This window comes from Sminthopsis crassicaudata, chromosome 2 (assembly GCF_048593235.1).
Source record: "Sminthopsis crassicaudata isolate SCR6 chromosome 2, ASM4859323v1, whole genome shotgun sequence".
NCBI lineage: Eukaryota > Metazoa > Chordata > Mammalia > Dasyuromorphia > Dasyuridae > Sminthopsis > Sminthopsis crassicaudata.
Genome location: NC_133618.1, coordinates 418,504,607 through 418,515,305, shown reverse-complemented (window position 1 = coordinate 418,515,305; position 10,699 = coordinate 418,504,607).

Sequence of the window (10,699 nt, the reverse complement as noted above, 5' to 3'; positions counted from 1 at the left end):
AGAATAAAATAATCTGAAATGGACCTAATTCTGCAACCTAAGCATAGCAGAACTAATTATAAAAGTAAACTGTATAGACTGTCAAAAATAATTTGACAATTTTCCTGCATTTGACAACTTAAAGAATTAATAAGTTCAAGTCATATGTATCAATTTTAAAGTACTACATTGAAATGCTCATTTTTGCATCTGTCTGTCATGGGGAATGGAGCTTTTAGAATGTCATGGGGATAAAATGTTTGAATGTCAGAAGGAATCAGCTTTTTGAAACTAGGCAGTTTGTCCATCACCCTCAAAGGGTGACAAAAGAAAAACCTTCATTACTTGGGACCTGAAAAGTCATTTGCAGAAGGATCTCATGACAGGAGGTAAATAAAGATAGTACCAAAAGCCAAAACCTCATCTAGACAGAAGCTTCATGGTTCCTATCAAATCTGGGGAGTAACAAATCTTCAAGGAAAGAATGTGGAATAGCAAGGTCTAATAGGGAAACTCAGATTATTTCAATGTCTTAAACTTTTGTTTTTGGGTAGTGAGGGGAAATGTTTGAGAAGAAGGTAAGGCTTTCAAAAACACCTTTTCTCTCAGTGTAAATTGACCTTTCCATTTGAGCAAAATTCAATCCCTAACTGTGAACAGTTAAGGGCCTTACTTAGGAAGGTGATGAAATGGCCCTCCTTTTTTTTTTTTTTTTTTTTTTTTTTCTTCTGAGGGGGAATTCTTTGTTACACAGTCACCATGTGACTATCCTCTAAGAATGTAACTAGATATTTATCCCTTTGGAGAAATAGGTAGATCTGATAATTTGAGGGAGGGGGGTAAGAGAGATGATGATTTAATGAGATTAAGACATATACACATTTCTCTCTTATTAAAGGAGTTAACATCCTGAGGCATCCTCCAAAGGGAAAAAAAAAAAGCAAACAAACTGCAATCTAATGAGTAATCCTGAAAAGATTGTGGATTAAGTAGCAAGAAGATATAAGAAGTCTACTTAATTGGTTCAGATGATACTGATCTGATCCAGAAAAGCTTCCGGGAAATAATAATAGTATGAAGGGTAAATCCAAGATGATTTTCAAGATGAAAGAGTTTAGAAAGCAATGCACTGAGTTCTTCTCAAATGCTTCCTAATATATCTGGAGAATGTAATAAACCAAATCCCTATGGGTACATCCAAAAAAACTCTTGAGAATACTTTATTCAGCCAAGCTTGGCAAGGGAAAACACTCAAGGAGGTCTTTAAATACTGGAGACAAATTTAGTCCAGAAGAATGCAAGGGGCAGAATGCTCCCATCTCCAATGAGAGGCTGCACATCAGAACAAAAGGAAGTTTGAGACCCATAAGAGGCCTTTCCATACATACTTCAAAGGGATAGGTGTTAACTAGGAGTTTTGCCACCCATTACTCAATCCTTGGTTGCACATTCAGGGTCAAGTGAAGAGACCTGCTCATATCAGTAGCATTCCCAAGTAGTGACACAATGGGTAGAATCCATAGCAAAGAGGAAGCTTAGAAGTAGTAGTCAGTGAGTATGACTCAGACCACAGGCATAAAATAGATTCTAATTTCAGTATCTAGCCCAGACTATCAAAGAAATAATCAGGACAGGAATCCCATGTCAAAGTAGAGCCTACAAGTCTGGCACTCTGAATCAACAGAATTTTCCAGACCCTACCACTGTCTGGTAATCAGTCTGATGTAGGTTAGACCTAAACTGAAATGAAGAATTTACAGAGTTCAGATGAGAGGGGCAGCATTTAGACTTTGTTGTGGATTAAACCACTTTCAGAGCCCTAAAGGCTTGTGGATTCTTAGCCTGCTTTTAAGATCCTGGAATAACACAAAAATAAACAAAATGAAGAAGCAACAAAAGACCAAGCCAAGGTTTCTTACTTTCTAGAAGTTCCACAGAACTTGACCCTAACATTATCTGAATTCAGAAAGTAGTTCAGAAGAGTAGTTACACAAACAAAAGAACTCCACCATAAAGAGTTGTTTGATGGCAGGAATGCTCAAGACACAAACTAGAAGAGAGTGACTTCAAAAGTTCTACAAATAAATAATGCCTCGGAGAAAAATACAGTTTTAGCAAAAATTCAGCTAGAATTCCTGGAAGAACAAAAGTTTTTTTTTTTTTTTTTTTTTTTTTTTTAATTTTATTTGTTTGTTTTTATAAGTAGAATGAGAAATCAGAGGGAAAAATTTAAAAAGAAATGAGAGTAGCACAAATAGTATCATGGTAAATCTTTGTAATTGGCACAAAAGCTTGCCCAAACAACACAACTCGTTGAAAACTGAAAAGGACTAAACAGAAGATAGACAGAAAGAAAGAAGGAAAGAATGTAAGAAGGAAGGAAAGATAGAAAGAAAGAGAAGAAAAGAAAATGAAGGAAGGAAGAAAAAAGGAAAAAGGAAGAAGGAAAGAAGGCAGGGAGAGCTAGGAAGAAAAGGAGAGAGGGAGAGGAAATAAAGGAAAAAAGAAAGAAAGAAGAGAGGGAAGAAGAGAGAAGGAATGAAACAAATAAGGAATGAAAGAAACAAAGAAGAAAGAAAGGAAGGAAGGGAAGAAATAAAGCAGGGAGAGAGGAAATAAAGGAAAGAAGGAAGGAAGAAATAAAGTCTAGGCATTATATTTCAAGAAATATTTTTTAAAATGCCCAGATCTCTTATAACTGGAGGGCAAAGTAAACTAAAATCCACAGGAGCCATATCCATGGCCACTCATTATTTAATAGCTCCAATTGTGAAACTGAAAATTTGCAATAGGATATTCCAGAAATCAAGGGAATGGGCTTACAAACAAGAAAATATATCCAGCAAAACTAATAATAATGGTACAAGGGGGAAAAAACAACAACACAATTATTTAATAAAGGACTTCTGAGCATTCTTCATGAGAAGACTATACTTTGAAGTACAAATGTTAGAGTGAAGATAAATATATATAAAAAAATAAGCAGGAATATAGAATGATAAAAAACTGAGGACAAATAGCTTACATTCAAATTTTGGGAGATGACTTGCATGTCCTTTTTGAACTCTAATATCATCAAGGGTTATAGATAGACTTGAATTAAACAAGGCCTGAGAATGGTTCTATTACATCTATCACATTATCTTAAAAGAATGGAAAAAGAAATAGACTGGAGAGAAGTGGAAGGTAAAGAAAAAAAAAATATTTCACATAATGAAGGCACAACAGTAGGTTTTTATACAAATAAAAATGAGGAGGAAAGTGGAGTGGGGTAGAGGGATGGGGCCTAACATTTGAAATTCACTCTCATTTCAATTGATGAAAATAAGGAAAAAAATATAAATACATACACATGTACTTGGGCACAGAAATATATTTCAACACTGAATAGGGGAGAATGTGGTGAGGGAGAATTAAAGGAAGGCAAGATTAAGGAAATGAAGAAGAAAATAGCAAACCACTGCGATATCAATGCCAAGAAAACCCTAAATGGAGTCACAAAACAAACAAACAAACAAACAAAAAAATCAGGCATGATTGAAAAATGGCTAAAGAACTACAGCAGACTCAGAAAAGATTTAGTTCTAAAGAAAGCAAATTATAAAGATGTGTAAAAATATAACTTTTTTTGAAGTGACAAAGAACATATCAGAGATGGTGCTCAAAAGTGGAGGAATAAAAAAATGATAGTATATAAATGTGAAAGAATATCATTATGCTGAATTCTTATTGGTATAATGACCAATCAGGATTCTAGGTAACCAATAATGAAATGTGCTATGCACATCCTGATAAAGTGAAAGACACAGAATAAAGAATGAGACAAATATATATATTTAGCATGTGGTCAAAATTTATTTAAACTAAACATACATGTTTAATGGTTTTATCTTTATCTTTTTTTTTTTTTTTTTTTTTTTTTTTCTGAGGCAATTGGGGTTAAATGACTTGCCCAGGGTCTCACAGTAGGAAGTGTTAAGTGTCTTGAGATCAGATTTGAACTCATGTCCTCCTGACTTCAAGGTTAGTGTTCCTGGCCCACCTCGATGCCCCCATGGATTTGTCTTTCTTGTGTTCATAATTGGGAGAGAAGTTGAAATGAGATGATAAGAAGGTAGATCTTGCATAATTAAAGCAAAATTATACAAAATTGTCAATTAATTGTACCTACTTATTCTGACTTCAGATCTGGTTCTCTTGCTGCCATCTCACAGAGTCTGTGAGTTAATTATATATTTGTTGTACTAAAGCTTCTTTGCTTGTTGTTCCAAACTAATATTGGATTTGGTCTCTCTCCTGTGGCCTTGATATCAGATAAGCAGCTAGGTGATATAGTGAATAAAGTCTCTGACTTTGATTCAAGAAAACCCGAGTTCAAACTAAGCTTCAGAAACTTTCTGTCTATATGATACTGAGCAAGTCACTTAATCTCTGCTTACCTTAGTTTCTTCATTTGTAAAATAGGGATAATAAAAATACCTACTTCTTAGGGTTGTTATAAAATGCTATAAGTATTAAAGATATTGGTTTAGTTAATTTTATCTTATACTTAAATAAAAATCAATCCTCTCTTCCTTCTCTTTCCTCTCCTATCAACCCACATTGAGAAAGCAAGAAAAACAAAACAAAACAAAACAAAACTTTGTTGCAAGCATGTAAAGTCAAGCAAAACAAAATTCCTCATTGATTACATTTAAAATATATTACTCAGTCTACTCTCTAAGTCTATCACATTTTTTGTCAGAAGGTAGTTAGCATGTTTCATCATTAGTCTTCAGGAAGTGTATTTGGTTATTGCATTATTGCATTGATCGAAGTTCCTAAGTTTTCTTTGTGTGTATGTGTATGTACAATTTTGGTTCTCTTACCTACTATCTTTGGACCTTTAACAAATTGCTCTCATTCCCTGGACCTCAATTTCCTTTTTGATAAAATTTTGCTATTAAGTTATTTCAATCGTGTCTGAATCTTTATGACCTCACTCAGCTTTATCTTGGCAAAGAGAGTGGAAAGACTTTCCATTTCTTTCTTCATCTAATTTTGCCAATGAAGAAATGAGGCAAACAGGGTTAAGTGACTGACACAGGATCACAGAAGGTAAGCCAGATCTGACCTCAGGTTCTCCTGAATCCAGGTCCAGCCCTCTATCTACTGTGTGCCATGAAGCTGTCTCCTTGATGAAATGAGCTAACTGGAGAAAATGGATTTTATAGTCATTTTTGGCTCTAAATTCTGTACTATTATGAACAAAGTAGGATTGTGATAAATTATAAATATATCCTGGTGAGCACAAGAAGATGATTTCAAAATCAAAGAAAAATGCACTGGAATACTGATTAAAGACACATCTGTTACACTAGCTAAGAAGTCAAATTGGATGTGGTGAATGAGAGTGTGAGTGGGGAAAACCAAGAAAGAATGGCTTTAGAACCAAGAATGTAAATGACAATAACACATAGGATGGTTTAAGGAAACCTCAGAGGACTCTGTCCACCTTTCATACCACAAGATATGTTTTGATCAGTGTAATAACACATTAGTGAATTCTATGCACTGAGAAGAAAGAATGGGAAGCCTGTATATGATAGTTATAGTAACTTAAGTAAAAAAGTTATCTTTATTAAATATCTCGAGTATTTATGGACAAACTGAGGCCATTTTTTTGGTAGAACAAAGCTACATTTCCACAGCTTCACTGGATGAGGGCATGAGCCAAAGAGATCTTATGGGACATCTCTTGAGAGTTTAAGGATCCATGATATCAAGAATTGACGGATGACACAGGAGTTTTATGAAATATCAAGAGACTAACATAGATAACTCTCATGTACAATACTACGTGATAAAGTACACTAAAGAGTTTTTATCTCAAATGCCATGTAAAATGTGAAAAGAGAGATTCATTAACAAATCTACTAAATTAGGAAGACTGTCTTTCTTTTTTTTTTTTTCTTCTCTTTTTTATGATAGCTTTTTATGTACAAAATATATGCATGGGTAATTTTTCAACATTGATCCTTGCAAAAACTTCTGTTTCAACTTTTCTCCTCCCCTAGATGGTAGGTAGTCCCATACATGTTAAATATGTTAAAGTATATGTTAAATACAATATATGTATACATATTTATACAATTATCTTATACAAGAAAGATCAGATTTAGAAAGAAGATGAAAATAACCTGAAAAGAAAACAAAACAAAACAAAAATGCAAGCAAACAATAACAGAAAGAGTAAAATGTTATGTTTCCCAGTGTTCTTTCTCTGGGTGTAGCTGGTTCCGTTCATTACAGATCAATTGGAACTGATTTGGAGCCTCTCATTGTTGAAGAGAGCCACGTCCATCAGAACTGATCATCATGTAGTCTTGTTGTTATAGTGCATAATGATCTCCTGGTTCTGCTCATTTCACTCAGCATCAGTTCATGCAGGTCTCTCCATGCCTCTCTGTATTCATCCTGCTGGTCATTTCTTATAGAACAATAATATTCCATAACATTCATATACCACAATTATCCATTCTCCAATTGATGGGCATAATATAGGTCCCTTTCCCTTCTTTAGAATCCCTCCCTCCCCTTTAAAGACCCTCCCTTTTTCTTAAACCTTTTCCTTACTATTTCTGTATTCTCTTCTTTTTACCCTAACACTTCCCTTTTCACTTTTCCCCTCCCACTTTTTAATGAGGTGGGAGAAGTTTCTATGTAAACCAAATATGTCTAATATTTTCTCTTTGAGCCAAATCTGATGAGAGTAAGATTTACATTATATCCATCCCTCTCCCTTCATTCTCTCAGATATAATAGATTTCCTTTGCCTCTTTGTGAAATGTAGTTTCTTTCTTTTTACCTCCACTTTTCCCTTTTTCTGGTACAATTTCCTTTCTACTTCTAGTTCCTTTTTTATATTATAATAGTAAAACCAAATTATACATGTACTTTTTATGTATACCCATAACAGAACTACAGAACTACAGTTCTCAAGAGTACTTTTTACCTTTTTTATTCTTCTCTTGAGTCCTTTATTTGGAGATCAAACTTTTTGTTTGATTTTGGATTTTTTCATCAGGAATAAATTGAATTCATTTATTTCATTGAATGACCATCTTCTTTCCTCGAAGAAAATGCTCAGTTTGGCTGGGTAAGTTATTCTTGGCTACATATCAAGTTCTTTTGCCTTTTGGATTATCAGATTCCAGGCCCTTCAATCCTTTAATGTGGATGCTGCAAGATCCTGAGTATTTGAATTTTTTTTTCCTGGATGATTGTACTATTTTTTCCTTGGTCTGATGGTTCTGGAATTTAGCCACAATATTTCTTGGAGTTTTGATTTTGGGATCTCTTTCAGTAGGTGATCTATGAATTCTTTCAATGTCTATTTTGCCTTCTGTCTCTATAACATCTGGGCATTTCTCTTTGATGATTTCCTGGAAAATAGAATCTAGGCTCTTTTTTTCACCATGATTTTCAGGGAGCCCAATAACCCTTAGATTATCTTTCCTAGATCTGTTTTCCAGGTCTATTGTTTTTCCAAGTAGGTATTTAACTTTTTTTTATTTTTATTTTTTCATTTTTTTGGTTTTGCTTGACTGATTCTTGGTCTCTCTTCTAGTCATTCATTTCCATTTGTTCAAGTCTGATTTTTAATGAATTATTTTTTTCATTTTTCATTTTTTTTTTTTTTTGTATTTGTCCAATTGAGTTTTTAAATGAATTGTTTTATTCTATGGAATTTTTTTTCCATTTCTCCAATTTTTTTTTAAAAGAATTATTTTCTTTTTCCAATTCACAAATTCTGTTTTCCTTGGAATTGTTTACCATCTCCAATTCACAAATTCTTTTTTTCCTGTGAGTTGTTTATCTTTTCCAATTTGCAAATTCTGTTTTTCATGGAGTTGATTTCTTTATCCATTCTATTTTTTAATGAGTAACATTTCATATGCTGACCCTCTTGCAAAGTTTTCCTTTCCTTTCCCAAATTTTCTTCTAGCTCTCTTTTAAGATCTTTTTAAAATTTCTTCTATGAGAGCTTTATGTGATGGGACCAGATCATAACTACCTTTTTATATAGAGACAGACTGATTTTAGTCTCCTAAGGCTTTGAAGTCTGCTCTCTTTCTGTATAGAAGCTATCAATAGTTAGAGCCTGCTTTGCTTTTTTGCTCATTTTGAAAAAAACAAACAAAAAAAAAAAAAAAAAACTATAGTCTGCTTATCAGGGGCCTTGGGGTATTTCCAAGCTGCCTCTACAGAAACAGGAAGTGGCAGTGAAGGGGCAGTGGGACAGCCCTCACTGGCTGCAGCAGCAAAACCTGTTATCAGGTCTTGAAATCAGCACAGGGGAAATGCAGCTACTACTGAGGCTGCACTTGGATCATGCTGAGTACCTTCTGATGCTAAATGGGTGTGGCCAGGTCCTGAGAGACTCTAGCATTTTGGGGTTATAGCCTTTACCCCCTGCATTTATAGCTTCTTTGCTGATTTATTGGCTTGCTGCCAGGGCAAAGTAGCTCTTACTGTGGTAAAGTTCTCCCGGCAGATTTTCCACCAGTGGAGACCACCCCCCACCCCCCTTCCTGTCTGCTCCCTGTATTCTGTGCTCTCACTGCCAACTTGCCTGACACTATGCCTGGCCTAGCCCCATTCTGTCCCTGCCTGCGAGCAAAAACAGACCTTTTCTGGCAAATTTGGAGATTATCTCCAGTTGGTAATGTGTTGTACTCCAGATATTCATGGGTCCCGATAGTCAAGCACTAATTCAGAGGCTGAGTTTCAGTCAAAATAGATTGAGGGAAAAGGACGTTTAGGAAGGTGTTTGTGTCCTCTTCACCATCTTGATTGAGCATAATATTCCTAAAGCAACCTAAAGCAAGGTTAGTGTAAGGGATCAGGGAACCACAATAATTAGCTGGGATACTGAGATGAGGTCATTTGAAATGCCAATTGTCAATGCTGTTCAAGGAAAAAGTACATGAATAACCCTATGACAGGACTGACAAATGAGACAAAATTATAATATAGTAGTTCCAAATTTGATTTTCCCTAATTTCCTTGATGAGAAGAAAAGACAAAACAGTAATGGAGCCAACTGGCAGAGACAAGTTATGCTGTATTTATACCAGAAACTTTCTATTGCTGAATTTAGAATATACTTTAAAAAATAATAGGATGTAAGAGAAATTTTTGGCAAGATCTGTTTCTTCGTGGAAATTCTAGTGGATTTTGTAGAAAAAGATCATTATTCAGAATGATAAAAATTACAACATCTTTCTTCCCTACCCCCCACTACATTGTAAAAGTAATTAGATTCTATACCATCACATAATGGATTCTACTTTACTTCAAAGGACATCTATGTTCAGGTCTTTAGGATGACACTGAATAAAGGTATCATAAACTGGAATATCATGGTTATTTGAGTGTGTTTACAATATCTTCACTCCATGTAACCCCACAGAACTAAATTTTTAAGCTCTTAAGATAAGGGAGGATTGGATATAATTGTTTTGCTCTGCATCCCCAAAACATGACAGTATTATTAGTCAAATGAATAGAAATATGTTTCACAGATAGGACAATGAGTACAAATGTTTTCTCTTATAGAATAATCCAGCATTCACTAAACCTCATTCCTACTGAAAAAAGCTAAAAAGTTGGGAGAAGATATTTTAAATATTACAAATTAAAAACAGAAGTCAATGTGAAAGAATCCTTTTCATGTGTTTTATAATGTTAAGTGCATGAACCATAGAACTTCATTAGACACAATTTCTCCTATTGTTGAAATGAAATTTTTTTCTGGAAGGGTCAATCTTGTTGAGGGAGAAAAAAATAGATAAAGAAGATAAAAAACCCACTCCCCCAACCTTTTTCTCTTCTGTAGATACAGGAAGTGTGCTAGAGAAGAGCTGAGATTTTAATTATGTTTTTCACACATCCAATCAATAGTATAATTATAAGTTCCAAATTCAGAATATTAATCTATACTTTGTTTCCTAATATTAAATATGCAACCTTTCATTTAAAAGTTTGTAAACTATATTAAATGGACATAGGTAAAAATTGTAAAATCCTTATACTAAGGAAGTTTCTTTTTGAGTGCATATATTTTATAAGAACCATAAATCACAATGTAATAATTATTTCTCACATTTGTGTCACCTTAATGTTTAAGAAGTATTGTCTAATAACCTTCGGAAATGGGCACTAAAAATATTATTATCCTTGTTTTATAGACAAGAGACTAAGGAAGAGGAAATTTTAGTAATTAATTTCTGAATATACAGATAAGAAATATCAGAGGTAGTATACTTCCAGAGAGAAGATAGGAGAATTCCTATTCTAAAAATGCCCAGTATATGAATAGGTTAAAGAATTAAAATGTTCATAAAAAAGATAGAGTGATATTTTATTATCATATTTGAACATTATACAATATTATAGCTAAAAGGGAATTGTAGAAGTCATCTAGTTCAATCCCATGTTTTATTCTCTTGGCCACCGAGGCCTAGAGGAATTAAGTGAATAACTAACAGTTTATAACAAGGCTTTACATTTTCATAGCACATAAAGATTTACCAAATGTTTCACATGCATTGCCTAATTTAAGTCTCACAACCCTGTAAGATAATAGATGATTATAACTATCCTCATTTGAAAAATGATAAAAAAAAAATTTAAAAGACTATGTAAAACAATATTTATTAAGTATTTGTTGACTATG